The following is a 17,699-nucleotide window of genomic DNA, read 5'->3' on the forward strand; positions in this document are numbered from 1 at the left end:
CGGGAGGGCCGGCCGCCGAGATGGGGGGGCCGAGGTGGCCGGCACCCCTGCCGGCGGGGTGGAGGGGCCGCCGGGGAGGAGGATGAGGGGAGGGGCGGCCGCGGGAGGAAGGGGGCCGTGGAGGGAGGAGGCCGGCGGGGTAGAGGGCTGCCGGCGGGGAGGGGTGGAGGCCGTGGGGGAGGTGAGGTGGGTGGCCGCCGGCGGAGGGAGAGGGGCCGCCGGGGGGGGCTGCCGGCGGGAGAGGGGTGGCCAGGGAGGGGCGAGATGGGGGGAGAGGGGCGACGGGATGGGGTGGGGGCGTGGCTCTCGTGGGGAGGGGTGGCCGAGAGAGAGGGAGGGAGTTACGGGACTGGGAGGAGATGGCGCGTGGGGTGGGTGGAGGTGGGGCCCCCACGAGGGGGGGGGGGCTGGCGGCGGCGGCGTGGGGGAAAGGAGGGAGTAGCGAGGGAAGGGGGGGTCGGTCGCCAGGGGGGTTTAGGGTTTGCAGGGAGGGGGCGCGGGAGGTGGCCGGCTGGGCCCCTTTTGGCCCAGCTGAGCCGGCTGGGGGGGGGGGCTTTCTCTTTTTTTTTTTTTTTTTTTGATTTGCTTTGTTTTATTACCTCTTTCCTTTTCTTTTTATTAATCCTTTCTTTCAGTTTTCTTTTCTTTCTTTTATTATTATTTCTTTAATACTTTCCTCGTATATGTATATCCTTTTAATACTTGTAATGAACCGATAAGGTGCTTCCCATTGCTTTCAAATCATCGATCCGGACAGACGCGAATCCACGCGGGTCTGAGATGGGAATACGATGACGTGGCATCATTAGCGGTGATCACTGTAGCTTAATTACAATTACTACTGTAGCAAAAGTCGAGGATGTCACATGAACCTAGGTCATGATGCCACTGTTGGGCAACATTGCATGGGAAACAAAAAATTTCCTACGCACACGAAGACCTATCATGGTGATGTTCATCTATGAGAGGGAGATCTGATCTACATACCCTTGTAGATCGCTAGGCGGGAAGTGTTAATAAACGCGATTGATGTAGTGGAACAACTTCGTGATTCAAATCACCGCCGTCCGACGATCCGTTCTGATCTAGCGCCGAACGGACGGTGATACGTCTCCAACACATCTATAATTTTTGATTGTTCCATGCTATTATATTATCAACTTTGGATGTTTTATATGCATGAATATGCTATATTATATTATTTTTGGGACTAACCTATTGACCTAGAGCCTAGTGCCAGTTCCTGTTTTTTCCTTGTTTTTGACCTTTTTCAAATAGGAATATCAAACGGAGTCCAAATGCAATAAAACTTTTGCAATGATTTTTTTGGACCAAAAGAGACCCCTGAAGCTTTGGAAGAAGGCAAGAAGAGTCACGAGGGAGTCACGAGCCCGGTAGGCGCGCCCTACCCCCCCGGGAGGGCCTAGCAGGCTCGTGACCTCCTAGGGCCCAACTAACGTAATTCCACCGCCATAAATTCCTATAAATACAGAAACCCCCCAAAAGACACCTAGACCGGGAGTTCCGCTGCCGCAAGCCTATGTAGCCACGAAAAACCAATCGGGAGCCCGTTTCGGCACCCTGTCGGAGGGGGAATCCATCTCCGGTGGCCATCTTCATCATCCCGGCGATCTCCATGACGACGAGGGAGTAGTTCTCCTTCGGGGCTGAGGGTATATACCACTAGCTATGTGTTTGGTCTCTCTCTCTCTCTCGTGTTCTTGAGATGTCTTGATCTCGATGTACCGCGGGCTTTGGTACTGTAGTTGGATCTTATGATGTTCTTCCCCCTCTCCCTTCTTGTAATGAATTGAGTTTCCCCTTTAAAGCTATCTTATTGGATTGAGTCTTTAAGAACACTTTATGTATGTTTTGCACGTGTCTATCTGTGGTGACAATGGGATATTCATGTGAGTACTTGATGTATGTTTTGGTGATCAACTTGCGGGTTTGTGACCTCGGGAACCTATGCATAAGGGTTGCACACGTTTTGACTCTCCGGTAGAAACTTTGGGGCACTCTTTGAAGTTCTATGTGTTGGTTGAATAGATGATTCTGAGATTGTGTGATGCATATCGTATAATCATGCCCACGGATACTTGAGGTGACAATGGAGTATCTAGGTGACATTAGGGTCTTGGTTGATGTGTGTCTTAAGGTGTTATTCTAGTACGAACTCTAGGATAGATTGAACAGAAAGAATAGCTTCGTGTTATTTTACTACGGACTCTTGAATAGATCGATCAGAAAGAATAACTTTGTGGTGCTTTCGTACTCGACAATAATCTCTTCGTTTGTTCTCCGCTATTAGTGACTTTGGAGTGATTCTTTGTTGCATGTTGAGGGCTAGTTATATGATCCAATTATGTTATCATTGTTGAGAGAACTTCACTAGTGAAAGTATGAACCCTAGGCCTTGTTTCCACGCATTGCAATACCGTTCGTGCTCACTTTTACTACTAGTTACCTTGATGTTTTTGTAATTTCAGATTACAAAAACATATACCCACCATCCATATTGCACTTGTATCACCATCTCTTCGCCGAACTAGTGCACCTATACAATTTACCATTGTATTGGGTGTGTTGGGGACACAAGAGGCTCTTTGTTATTTGGTTGCAGGGTTGCTTGAGAGAGACCATCTTCATCCTACGCCTCCCACGGATTGATAAACCTTAGGTCACCCACTTGAGGGAAAATTACTACTGTCCTACAAACCTCTGCACTTGGAGGCCCAACAACGTCTACAAGGAGAAGGTTGCGTAGTAGACATCAAGCTCTTTTCTGGCGCCGTTGCCGGGGAGGTTAGCGCTTGAAGGTATATCTTCAGATCTTGCAATCGAATCTTTTAGTTTCTTGTTTTATCACTAGTTTAGTTCATCAATAGAAAACTACAAAAAAATGGAATTAAGGTTAGCTCATATGCTTCATCTTTTTAATGTCTTCCGTGAAAATGATGATAAGGAAAATTGTGCTCGAGTGCTAGAAGAAGAATTACATAGAATGCTTGGCATAAAATATGTGAATGATGAGCATGATTGCAATGTTGTTAGTATGAATTCTTTTAATGCCCATGATGCTAATGATATGCAAAGCCACAAGCTTGGGGATGCTATGTTTGATGAAGATGATCTCTTTAGTTCCCCCACTTTGAATGATCAAAATTATTATGATGAAAGCATGCCCCCTATCTATGATGATTATTGTTATGATACTTATGTTATAAAGAAGAATTATAATAAAACTTGTCACAATTATGAGTACCCTCTTACTGAACATTACTCTTTTACTGTGGAAACAATTCGTAGTGTTCAAGTCTTTTACGATACTCCCACTACTATTGATGAGAATAAATTTCCATATGTGGAGAGTAGTAAAATTTCTATGCTTGTAGATCATGAAAATAATGCTTTAGGTGCTGGTTATATTGTTCAATTCATTCATGATGCTACTGAAAATTATTATGAGAGAGGATCATATGCTTCTACGTATTGCAATAATATCAAGTTTCCCCTCTATGTGTTGAAATTTTTGAAGCTATGCTTGTTTTGCCTTCCTATGCTAGATGATTCTTGATCCAATGAGTTGTTTGATCACAAAATCCCTATGCATAGGAAGTGTTTTAGACTTAAATGTGCTATTCATATGCTCCATGATGCTTCCATTATGTTTCAATCCTTATCTTTTATGTGAGCATCATTGAAATCATCATGCCTAGCTTGAAAGGCATTAAAGAAAAGTGCTTGTTGGGAGACAACCCAATATGCATCTTTACTGTTTTTATGTTTTCACATGATTAAGCTACTGTATTAATCATGTTTTATTGCCTTAGTTTCAATAAAGTGCCAAGTAAAGCCTTTATGATTAGTTTGGGTGATAGTTGTTTGATCATGCTGAAAAAGACAGAAACTTTGCGCTCACGAAATCATTTCTAATTTCTATCCAGAGAGTGCTTTTAGGTTGATTATTTTTCTGCTTATTTATATACAAATTGCCTTAATTTTCATAATTCTTTAATAATTTTTTGAGGTGCAGAAGTATGGTTATTGTTCAGATCATTATAGACTGTTCTGTTCTTGACAGATTCTGTTTTCAATGCATAGTTTGCTTGTTTTAGTGTTTCCATAGATTATATTAAGTGATATAAATTGTGGAAATGATAAGATACAGTAGGAATTATGTGGGAACATTTGTAAATCTTGTCGTGAGAGTACCAAAATGAATGATTTGTCTTTATTATACTAACCCATCTCATGAAGTTCCATTAAGTTTTGTGTTGTGAAGTTTTCAAGTTTTGGGTAAAGTTCGGATGGACTAAGGAACAAGGAGTGTCAAGAGCCTAAGCTTGGGGATGCTCAAGGCACCCCAAAGGCATATTAAAGGACACCAAAAAGCCTAAGCTTGGGGATGCCCCGTGAAGGCATCCCCTCTTTCGTCTTCAATCCATTGATAACTTTACTTGGGGCTATATTTTTTATTCACCACATGATATGTGTTTTTCTTGGAGCGTCATTTTATTTTATTAGCACTTGCTGTTATTTAGATGAATCTTTTGCATCATTTAGTTCAATAAAAATGTCAAGGATAGCCTTTACGATGCTTAATTTGCAAGTTTAGGAGTTGCTGTTCCAAAACAGAAAGTTTGCTTGTAGTGCAAAAATTCCCTAGAATTTTCTGTATGTTAGAATAACTTGAAATTTTGCACAGCATGCTCTTATAAATTATCTACAGCGTGGAATGTTTTCAGATTTTTTGGATTTAATTAAGTATGGATCTTGCTGCACTCTTCACAGACTATTCTGTTTAGGGAGATTGCTGTTTTGTTTGCATTGTTTGCATATGTTTGCTTGTTTAATGATTCCATTTGAGGATGGGAGTTTTAAATATGAAGAGGCATTTAGTATGCAATGTCAAATAATAATTTTAGTGATTTACTACAGTAGAGGATGATAAAGTTTTGCATTGATTTATACTAACCTATCTCACGAGTTCTTGTTTAGTTTTGTGTGGATGAAGTTTTTAGGATTTTGGAAACCACCATATGAGAGGAATTAAGGAGACACAAAAGCTCAATCTTGGGGATGCCCAAGGCATCCCCAATTCATATTTCAAGAAGTCTCAAGAACCTAAGCTTGGGGATGCCCCGGATGGCATCCCACCTTTCTTCTTCAAACAATTATCGGTTAGTATCCGTTGAACCTAAATTTTTGCTTCTTCACACGATTCGTGCTATCCTTGGAGTGTCAATTTATTTTGTTTGAATAAGTTACTTAATATCTGAAATTCTCAAATGGGAGTCTCCACATAGCCAAATAATTATTCAACTACTCATTGAGCTTCACTTATATCTTTTGGAGTAGTTTGCCTTTTGCTCTATTACTTCACTTATATCTTTGTAGAGCATTGCGATGATTTTATTTTATAGAAACAGTTGAACTCTCATGCTTCACTTATATTATTTTTAGAGTCTTAAACATCATGGTAATTTGCTTAGGTTATGAATCTAGTCCTAATAAGATGGGCATCCAAGAGGGATATAATAAAAACTTTCATATAGAGTGCATCGAGTACTATGAGAAGTTTGATTCTTTGCATATAGTTTTGAGACATAAGGATGGTGATATTAGAGTCATGCTAGTTAGTAATTACGGATTGGTAGAAATACTTGTGTTAGAGTTTGTGATTCCCGTAGCATGCACATATGGTGAAGCGCTATGTTAGGAAGTCGGAGCATGATGTTTTTATTGAGTGTCATCCTTCGTGTGGAGGTCGGGATCGCGCGATGGTTAAGTCCTACCAACCCTTCCCCTAGGAGCATGCGTCTAATACTTTGCTTCAATAGCTAATAAACTTTTGTAATAAGTATGTGAGTTCTTTATGACTAATGCCGAGTCCATGGATTATATGCACTCTCACCCTTCCACCATTGCTAGCCTCTCTAGTACCACGCAACTTTTGCCGGTGCATACACCCACCATATATCCTTCCTCAAAACAGCCACCATACCTACCCATCATGGAATTTCCATAGCCATTCCGAGATATGTTGCCATGCAACTTCCACCGTTCCGTTTATTATGACACACATCATCATTGTCATATTTCTTTGCATGATCATGTATTTGACATCGTATTTGTGGCAAAGCCACCATTCATATCTTTCATACATGTCACTCATGATTCATGGCACATCCCGGTACACTGCCGAGGCATTCATATAGAGTCATATCTTTGGTCTAGATATCGAGTTGTAAGTAAATAAAAGTGTGATGATCATCATTATTAGAGCATTGTCCCATGTGAGGAAAGGAAGGAAGCTACGATTCCCTCACAAGTTAGGATGAGACTCCGGACTATAAAAATAAAATAAAAGAGGCCAAAGATCCCACAAATGAAAATGAAAAAAAGAGGCCAAAGAGCCCAAACAAAAAAAATGAGAGAAAAAGAGAGAAGGGACAATGCTACTATCCTTTACCACACTTGTGCTTCAAAGTAGCACCATGATCTTCATGACAGAGAGTCTCATATATTGTCACTTTCATATACTAGTGGAAATTTAATTATAAAACTTGGCTTGTATATTCCAATGATGGGCTTCCTCAAATTGCCCTAGGTCTTCGTGAGCAAGCAAGTTGGATGCACACCCACTTAGTTTCTTTTTGAGCTTTCATACACTTATAGCTCTAGTGCATCTGTTGCATGGTAATCCCTACTCACTCACATTGATATCTATTGATGGGCCTCTCCATAGCCCGTTGATGTGACCATCTCCTCCTTTTTGCCTCACAACCACCACCATATTCTATTCCACCTATAGTGCTATGTCCATGGCTCACGCTCATGTATTGCGTGAGAGTTGAAAAGGTTTGAGAAAGTAAAACAATTGCTTGACAAACACCGGGGTTGTGCATGATTTAAATACGTTGTGTGGGGAAGATGGAGCATAGCCAGACTATATGATATTGTAGGGATAACTCTCTTTGGCCATGTTATTTCGAGAAGACATGATTGCTTTGTTAGTATGCTTGAAGTATTATTGTTCTTATGTCAACATTATTTTTTTTGTCTTGAATCATATGGATATGAATATTCATGCCACAATATATGTTAGGTATGATTCCACATCAAAAATTCTATTTTATCATTTATCTACTCGAGGACGAGCAGGAATTAAGCTTGGCGATGCTTGATACGTCTCCAACGTATCTATAATTTTTGATCGTTCCATGCTATTATATTATCAACTTTGCATGTTTTATATGCATGAATATGCTATTTTATATTATTTTTGGGACTAACCTATTGACCTAGAGCCCAGTGCCAGTTCTGTTTTTTCCTTTTTTAAACCTTTTTCAGATAGGAATATCAAACGGATTCCAAATGGAATAAAACTTTCGCGATGATTTTTTTGGACCAAAAGAGACCCCCGAAGCTTTGGAAGAAGGCCAGAAGAGCCACAAGGCAGTCACGAGCCCGGTAGGCGCGCCCTACCCCCAGGAGGGCCTAGAAGGCTCGTGACCTCCTCGTGGGCCCAACTGACGTAATTCCACCGCCATAAATTCCTATAAACACAGAAACCCCCCAAAAGAAACCTAGATCGGCAGTTCCGCTGCTGCAAGCCTCTGTAGCCACCAAAAACCTATCGGAAGCCCGTTCCGGCACCCTCCCGAAGGGGGAATCCATCTCCGGTGGCCATCTTCATCATCCCGGCGATCTCCATGACGAGGAGGGAGTAGTTCTCCTTCGGGGCTGAGGGTATGGACCAGTAGCTATGTGTTTGGTCTCTCTCTGTCTCGTGTTCTTGAGATTCTTGATCTCGATGTACCGCGGGCTTTGCTGCTATAGTTGGATCTTATGATGTTTTTCCCCCTCTCGCTTCTTGTAATGAATTGAGTTTCCCCTTTGAAGTTATCTTATGAGATTGAGTCTTTAAGAACACTTAATGTATGTCTTGCACGTGTCTATCTGTGGTGACAATGTGATATTCATGTGAGTACTTGATGTATGCTTTGGTGATCAACTTGCGGATTTGTGACCTCGGGAACTGATACATCTCCATCGTATCTACTTTTCCAAACTCTTTTGCCCTTGTTTTGGACTCTAATTTGCATGATTTGAATGGAACTAACCTGGACTGATGCTGTTTTCAGCAGAATTACCTTGGTGTTGTTTTTGTGCAGAAATGAAAGTTCTCGGAACGTCCTGAAAATTTACGGAGAATATTTCTAGAAAATATGAAAAATACGTGCTCAAAGATCCACCAGAGGGGATGGGCCAGTGGGCCACAAGACTTGCAGCCGCCACCCCCTGGTGGCGGCTAGCAAGCTTGTGGGGCCCACGTGGCCCTGTCTCCCCCAAACTCAGCTCTATAAATTCACTTTCGTCCCAGAAAAAAATCAAGAGAGAAGATTTCGTCGCGTTTGCGATACGGAGGCAGTTTTGGGCAGATCTGGAGTCAGTTTTGGGCTCCGGAGAGGGGAAATCGTCGCCATCGTCATCATCAACCTTCTTCCCTCTCCAATTCCATGAAGCTCTTCATCGTTCATGAGTAATATATTCGTAGGCTCGCTGGGCGGTGATGAGTAGGATGAGATCTATCATGTAATCAAGTTAGTTTTGACGGGGATTGATCCCTAGTATCCACTATGTTCTGAGATTGATGTTGCTACTACTTTGCCATGCTTAATGCTTGTCACTAGGGCCCGAGTGCCATGATTTGAGATCTGAAATTATTATGTTGTCACCAATATATGTGTGTTTTAGATCTGATCTTGCAAGTTGTAATTACCTACTATGTGTTATGACGCGGCAACCCCGGAGTGACAATAACCGGAACCACTCCCAGTGATGACCATAGTTTGAGGAGTTCATGTGTTCACCAAGTGCTAATTCGTTGGTCTGGTTCTTTATTAAAAGGAGAACCCTAATATCCCGTAGTTTCCTTTTGGACCCCGCTGCCACGGGAGGGATGGAAAATAGATGTCATGCAAGTTCTTTTCCCTAAGCACGTATGACGACACACAGAATGCATGCCTACATCACATTGACGAACGGGAGCTAGCCACATATCTCTCTGTGTTATAACTGTTGCATGATGAATATCATCCAAACAAATCACCGACCCATTTCCTACGAGTTTGTCCCATTGCTGCTGTTACTTGTTTTGCTCTGCTGCTGTTACTTGTTTTGCTCTGCTACTGTTACTTGCTTTGTCCTGCTGCTGCTGCCACTACTGCTACTTGCTACTGTTGCTACTTGCTACTGTCGTACCTACTGATGTTCCTTGCCACTGCTGCTACCTGCTACAATACTTTTCTGGCGCCATTGATACGATCGTTAGGAATAGTCTGCCGTCAACAGATCGTTTCTGACACCGTTGTTATCATACTACTTTGCTGTTGATACTTTGCTTGCACATACTAATCTTTCAGGTGTGGTTGAATCTGACACATTCAGCTGCTAATACTTGAGAGTATCCTCTCACTTCCTGACTGGCGAATCAACAAATTTGGGTCAAATTCTCTACCCTCGAAAACTGCCTCGATCCCACGCGCTGGTGGGTCATTGCAAGACAATTTCTAATTGTTGAGAAATCGAGAATAGCATTTGTCTAGCCATTGCCAGAGATGTGCTAAACATCATTTTTCTGGCGCCGTTGCCGGGGAAGTGATTGCTATATTCTTTGAGTCAGTTGGGATTAATATATGCTGATCACTATGAAGAATCTGAAGGATCCAAAAACCAAAGTCTTGCCCTCAACTACGAGGGGAGGTAAGGAATTGCCATCTAGCTCTGCACTTGATTCACCTTTGGTTATGAGTAAGTTTGCGACATCACCTACTGCTAGAAATCTTGATATGTCGCCTATGCTTGATGATGCTTATGATGCTACTATGCTTGATACTGCTAGAGATGCTATGCGTGGTACTATTAGAGATGCTATGCCTGATACTGGTAGAGATGCTACGCCTGATACTGCTAGAGATGCTATGCCTGATACTGCTTTGCCTGATGCTGCTAGAGATGCTATTTTGCCCGATGATGCTATGCTTGATATTGCTAGAGATACTACTTTGCCTGATGTTCCACTAGGGGTGTTCCTTGATGCTCATATTGCTAGAGTTACTGCCAATGCTCGTGATGTTTCTCAAACTGCCGATACTATTGAGATAGAACCTGCTTTTGCTCCTTCTAGATCTAGCTCTCCTAGATATGAATTGCCTGATATACCTGAGGGTTACGTTATGGAGGGAGAGATAGCTGAGGATTTTCTTGCGTGTAAGGATGCCTATGACGCTGAGAAATTACTTCTCAAGTGGAAGAAAAAATCTCTGAAAGCTAGGATGAAATATGACCCGAAGTTTGCCACTTCAGCTATCTTTATCACCAATAAGGATTATGAATTCTCTGTCGACCCTGAGATAATCTCTCTAGTCAAATCTGATCCTTTCCATGGTTATGAGTCTGAGACGGTCGTAGCCCATCTTACCAAACTACACGATATAGCCACCCTTTTCACTAGTGAGGAGAAGATCCGCCACTACTACATCCTTAAGCTGTTTCCTTTCTCTTTAAAGGATGACGCTAAAGCCTGGTTCACCTCTCTTGCTCCTGGATGTGTGAGTAGTCCCCAGGATATGGTCTATTACTTCTGTGAGAAATATTTCCCTGCCCATAAGAAGCAAGCTGCCTTGCAGGAAATATACAACTTTGCTCAACTCCAAGAAGAGAGTCTCCCACAAGCTTGGGGGAGGCTCATCCAGCTACAAAATGCTTTGCATGATCACCCTCTTAAGAAGAACGTTATACTTGATATCTTCTATAACGGACTTACCGATGCTTCTAGAGACCACCTAGATAGTTGTGCCGGTTGTGTTTTTAGGGAACGAACTATCGAACAAGTGAGATCATCCTGAATAACATCTTGATCAACGATAATGCTTGGACTATTCCCGAACCACCTCTGAAGCCAACTCCTAAGAAAAGAGGTATTCTATTCCTCAGCCCCGAAGATATGCAAGAAGCCAAGAAATCTATGCAAGAGAAAGGCATTAGTTCTGAAGATGTCAAAAATCTACCACCTATCGAAGAGATCATGGTCTCGATAACCCGATACAAGTAGTAGAAGTGAATTCTCTGCGTAGGTTTGATGAGAGTGATATTCCTTTTGACAAACCTGCTAGCCTATGCTTTGATGAATTTGACAACTTTGTTGCCAAACAACAAAGTTTCAATGATTATGTTAGCAGACATTTGGAACAAAGTACTCGTATGCTTAGCCATTTAAGTGCTTGTGTAGACAGAAATGTCAATGATCTGAAGCTTCTGAGTAAACATGCCTCTATGATTACTACTCAGGTAGAACAAGTACTTAAAGCTCAGAATGACTTGCTCAATAAATTAAATGACAACTCTGTCAGAGTCATTACTAGAGGAGGCAAAATGACTCAGGAACCTTTGTATCCTGAAGGCCATCCTAAGAGAATTGATGAAGATTCTCAAGGAATTAATGCTGATACACCCAGTCATCCTAAGGAGAAGAAGAAGGATGATAGAAACCTACATGCCAGTTCACAAAATACTATCACACCTGAAGAACCTAATGATATTTTTGCGTGTGATGCAGAAACACAATTTGGTGATGAACATGAACTTGGTGACAATTTGGATAGTGATGTTCATAATAATGCTCAACATAGCAACGATGAGGATGTGGAGATTGAACCTACATTTAATCCTGATAACCCACAACCTAAGAAATACGATAAGAATGACTTCACTGCTAGGAAGCTTGGTAAATAAAGGGAGCCATGGGTTCAGATACCTATGCCCTTTCCTCCTAAGACATCCAAAAAAAGTATGATGAGGATTTTGAGCACTTCGTTGAGATGACGAGACCCGTCTTTTTGCAGATGCGGTTAACTGATATGCTCAAAATGTCTCTGTATGCCAAGTACATGAAAGATATCGTGACTAATAAACGGAAGATACCAGATCTTGAGATCTCCACCATGCTTGACAATTACACTTTCAAAGGTGGAACTCCTAAGAAAATTGGTGATCCCGGAGTGCCCACTTACCTTGCTTCATTAAAGGAAACTACATAAGAACTGCCTTATGTGACCTTGGAGCCGGTGTTAGTGTTATGCCGCTCTCTCTTTATCGTAGACTTGAACTGGATAAGTTGACACCCACTGAAATTTCTCTGCAAATGGCCGACAAATCAACTGCTTTCCCTATCGGTATTTGCGAGGATGTGCTTGTTGTGGTTGCTAACACCACTATCTTAACAGACTTTGTTATCTTGGATATTCCCGAGGACGATGCCATGGCTGTCATCCTCGAAAGACCCTTTTTAAACACTGCAGGGGCTGTTATATATTGCAACAAAGGCAATGTCACTTTCCATGTCAACGGTAATGAGCACACAGTGCACTTTCCGAAGAAACGATATCAAGTACATTGCATCAATGCTATCAAAAAGACTTCATCGATTCTTATTGGGAGCTTTGAATGCCCTATTCCTCGTGTCAAGATGAAGTATGATTTTCTTGTTGGGGAGATACATATCGCCACTGAGGTGACCTAGTGACTATTCGAAAATTCTCCGTTCTCTTTTGCGATTTGAAAAGGTTTGTCGAGGAGGCTTGATCAACCAAATTGACGGATTTCTTTCGATGACCATGAGATGGATGAATCGAGGAGTCACATACCTATGTTTTGAGCTTTCACTTTATGTTGCTTAGAAGAAAAATGATAGATTTAGTTTAGCTTTTCCTGTTTTCTGTTTTAGCGTCTCGGAGAAAAATACCTCGAAAATAAAAGTTCTCCGATGGTCCTGAAAATCTAGTATGATTTTTTCTGGAATATTTGAAAAATACTGGGCCTGAGAGCTGGCCTGGGGGCCAAACTAGTGGGCCACAAGCCCTGCAGCCGCCGCCCCCTGGTGGTGTCTAGCAAGCTTGTGGGGCCCACAGGGACCCCCTCCACTCATTCCAGCTCCTATCCTCTTCTTCCACCTCCAGAAAAAATTGTTTCGCAGCTCAAACCCGTGTTCTCGCTCATTTGGCTGTGATTTTCGATCTCCTTGCTCAAAGCACCATTCTCTTAACCGTTTTGGGGAAATTGCTCCTTGGCAAGTGACTCCACCATTGGTCCAATTAGTTTTTGCTCTAGAGCTTTATCCTTCGCGTATTCTTGCTACCTTGGTGACCCTGTTCTTGAGCTAGAAATGTTGATTTTAGCTGGTCCCAAGTAGTTTTCGCGCGTGATATGGTCTCTAGGCACTAGTAGGAGTAGTTGCTACGAGTTGGGTTAATTCTTACTCACTTTTCTTTCGAAGTCTCTAAACATTTCAGAATTTTTCAGAGCTAAAAAAGGAAAAGACGAGGAGGTTCTTGAGAGGCTCTTCAAGCCGTAACCCCAAGGAGGATGAGAAGAACCACCCCAAGTACGTAGTTCCTCGAGTCACAGAAGTTTGAGCGTGCGAGTGGCCAAGTGATGAATTTTTGCGCGCCCCTGGGCTTTATGAAGACTTTTATTACTTGGTGGAGAACGGAGGTCTTACTGCGTTCGTTGAAGATAAGTGCTCACAATACCTCCTCCTCACCAATATTTTCCTTCAAAGCTTCAACTTTTATCCGAGGAAGAATCCTCCCATGGTTGAGTTCATGTTATACGACATCCCCCAGTGCATGACGCTATATGATTTTTGCAATGTATGCAAATTACCTTATGTTGGGGATATCCGTGACCCTCGTCCACGAGATTTGGAGGATTTCATTGGTACTATTGCTGTTGGAGAGGATAGCGGAGTGTCTCGCGCTAGGATTGCTAGCATACATTTTCCTCTGCTTCGGTACTTCTCATTATTTGTGGGAAAATGTTTGATTGGCCATGGGGAGGCTGGATCACTTAGTTCTCCAGACCTTGCGGTTTTGCGCGAAGGCCTTTATAATGATAAGACTTATAGCCTAGGTGCTATAGTAGCCCAGCGGTTGAACACAAACCGTTCCAAGGGTGTCGTCTATGGAGGTATCTATGCTACCTGTCTTGCCAGACACTTTGAGATACCCGTTAGACTGGGGGAGGAAGGAGAGATGCTTCTCCCTGAGAAATATCTGGATTATGATAGCAAGGTTCGCCATGATTTTATGGATAGAGATGCTAGTAGACGGATGATTTAGAACCTGGTACTTAGTCAGGGTACTCGAGAGACTATTACTTTGCCTGCTCCTTCTTTGTTCAATCTTCATGCAGGCAGGTACACTATTATGCCCTCGGACATCTTCGCATATTGGGGCTTGGCCCAACCACAGGTGCCCGTGCCCGAGCCATCAGTCGAGTACCAGACGCCACTTTATCAGTGGGAGCCAGAGGAGCTCACGCAACAGCGGCATCCACAGTCTGCTCCGGAGTATCCCGGAGCTGGTTATTTCCCACCTTGGGAGTAGACCAAGCTAGGCCAAAAGCCTAAGCTTGGGGGAGTATGTGTTCTCACTAACCTTACATTCATGCTTATGCTTTCACTTTGTTAGTCAGTGTTTACACTTTGCCACTGTATTATCCATGCTAGTTTATTTTAGTTTTCTTGTTTTCTTGTTTTGTGTCCTTTTGAGAAAACCCAAAAATATTTTTCTTTCTTCTTTTGCTTGTTGGGAGCTTTCCCGTGTAAATAGTTTTCTTTTTCTTTGGGTCAAGGTAGAAGATATTGGTTACAATGTTTAGTGGCTCTTGCATGCATACCTGTTTAGCTGTCAAAGAGCCATATTACTTTGTCTTCTCCTTTGTGTTTTCCTGCAGATTCAGCTTAGTCTATTGCACGAGCACTCTTATTATTGTTCACATCGTTCAATCGTGCAAATGAAAGGCAATAATGATGATATATGATGAAGTGACTGAGACTGGAAAAGCTGGTATGAACTCTATCTATTTTGTTTTTGTAAATATGACTATCTTGTCATGCCCGATTCAGCTTTATTGTGAGAGAACCATGTTTGCAATGACAACTTAGAGATCATAGTTTCTGATGCCATGCTTAACTAGCTGAGAGCTTATAATGGTTTGTCTTGAATGCCAACATAGATTTTGAGATGAATATGATGTAGTATGATAGGATGGTATTCTCCTTTGAATGATTCAAGTGGCTTGACTTGGCGCATGTTCATCCATGTAGTTGAAAGAAAATTAACATAGCCTCTATGATGTTCGTATTCATGGTGATTTATATCTTGTTCATGCTTGCATTCAATGTTAGTCAAACTCATTGCATCTTGATGACTGTTGTCGCTCTCTAGTTGGTCGCTTCCCAGTCTTTTGCTAGCCTTCACTTGTACTAAGCGGAATACTGCTTGTGCATCCACTTCCATAAAACCCAAAAGTTGTTCCATGAGAGTCCAACATACCTACCTATTTGCGGTATCTACCTGCCGTTCCAAGTAAATTTGCATGTGCCATTCTCTAAACCTTCAAGAAGTAATCTGTTTTGCATGCCCGAATCGCTCATGTGGTGACAGGGGGCTATTGGTATCTTCCATGTTAGGCGTGTTATCCTCGTCATGTGTTTATTCACTGTCATTCACGAGAAAGGGGCCGGTAATTGGAATGCCCAGTTCCATGCTTAAATCTAAAACATAACTGTAAAACAAGACTCCCCCCTGGATTGATGTTAGTATGGACGGTACCCGAGGATTTGGCTAGCCGTGGAGTGTGATTGATTGGTGGTGGGGGAGTTAAAACTTTACTTTTCTGTTTGGGAACCGCCTATAGCATGAGTAGCATGGAAGATATTGAGAACTCTTGGTCATTGCATTGACAATGAAAGCATGCCACCCAAAATTATTATCTCTATTTTCAAAGCTTGAGCTCTGGCACCTCTGCAAATCAATGCTTCCCTCTGCGAAGGGCCTGTCTATTTATTTTCCAGTTGAGTCATCCTCTTATTTTATAAGCACCAATTAGAGAGCACCTCTGTCATTTTTATGCTTTGCTTTTGATTGATATTGAGTATGACTATGACTGGATCTTCGTTGTTATGAATTACAATGTTTAGCCAGCCCTTGATCATTGAAAGTGCTCTGCATTTATGTTTTGCGGTCTCACAAAGAGCTAGCATGATACCACCTATTCATATTGCTTCATGCTTGTTTTGATTGAATTGTTTGTATTTGAAACTCATTATTATTTGCTCGTTAGGTAATTATGCCATTGATATTAGTTTACCGTGAGACCTCTGTGTCACTTGCTTATGTGGTTAACTTGTGATCTTGCTGAAATTCAGGTTATGAGTTAGACATAGTTGCAACAATAAGATCAAACAGAGATTGTCAAAGTTTTTCTTTCTCTTTCAGTTTGTCAACTGAGTTGCTTGAGGACAAGCAAGGTTTTAAGCTGGGGGGAGTTGATACGTCTCCATCGTATCTACTTTCCCAAACTCTTTTGCGATTGTTTTGGACTCTAATTTGCATGATTTGAATGGAACTAACCTGGACTGACGCTGTTTTCAGCAGAATTGCCTTGGTGTTGTTTTTGTGCAGAAATGAAAGTTCTCGGAGCGTCCTGAAAATTTACGGAGAATATTTCTAGAAAATATGAAAAATAAATGCGCAAAGATCCACCGAAGGGGATGGGCCAGTGGGCCACAAGCCCTGTAGCCGCCACCAGGGGGGTGGCGGCTAGCAAGCTTGTGGGGCCCACGTGGCCCTGCCGCCCCCAAACTCAGCTCTATAAATTCACTTTCGTCCCAGAAAAAAATCAAGAGAGAAGATTTCGTCATGTTTGCGATATGGAGGCGCCGCCACATCGTGTTCTTCATCTGGAGGGTAGATCTAGAGTCCGTTTTGGGCTCCGGAGAGGGGAAATCGTCGCCATCGTCATCATCAACCTTCTTCCCTCTCCAATTCCATGAAGCTCTTCATCATTCGTGAGTAATCTATTGGTAGGCTCGCTGGGCGTTGATGAGTAGGATGAGATCTATCATGTAATCGAGTTAGTTTTTACGGGGATTGATCCCTAGTATCCACTATGTTTTGAGATTGATGTTGCTACTACTTTGCCACGCTTAATGCTTGTCACTAGGGCCCGAGTGCCATCATTTCAGATCTGAAATTATTATGTTGTCACCAATATATGTGTGTTTTAGATCCGATCTTGCAAGTTGTAGTTACCTACTATGTGTTATGACCCGGCAACCCCGGCGTGAGAATAACCGGAACCACTCCCGGTGATGACCATAGTTTGAGGAGTTCATCTGTTCACCAAGTGATAATGCATTGGTCCGATTCTTTATTAGAAGGAGAACCTTAATATCCCATAGTTTCCTTTTGGACCCCGCTGCCACGGGAGGGATGGACAATAGATGTCATGCAAGTTCTTTTCCCTAAGCACGTATGACGACACAAGGAATGCATGCCTACATCACATTGACGAACGGGAGCTAGCCACATATCTCTCTGTGTTATAACTGTTGCATGATGAATATCATCCAAACAAATCACCGACCCATTCCCTACGAGTTTGTCCCATTGCTGCTATTACTTGTTTTGCTGTGCTGCCGTTACTTGTTATGCTCTGCTACTGTTACTTGCTTTGTCCTGCTGCTGCTGCCACTACTGCTAGTTGCTACTGCCGTCACTACTGCTCTTCCTTGCCACTGCTGTTACTCGTTACACTGCTTCTACCTGCTACAATACTTTTCTGGC

The sequence above is a fragment of the Hordeum vulgare genome, chromosome 6H (genome assembly GCF_904849725.1).
Source record: "Hordeum vulgare subsp. vulgare chromosome 6H, MorexV3_pseudomolecules_assembly, whole genome shotgun sequence".
Classification (NCBI taxonomy): domain Eukaryota; kingdom Viridiplantae; phylum Streptophyta; class Magnoliopsida; order Poales; family Poaceae; genus Hordeum; species Hordeum vulgare.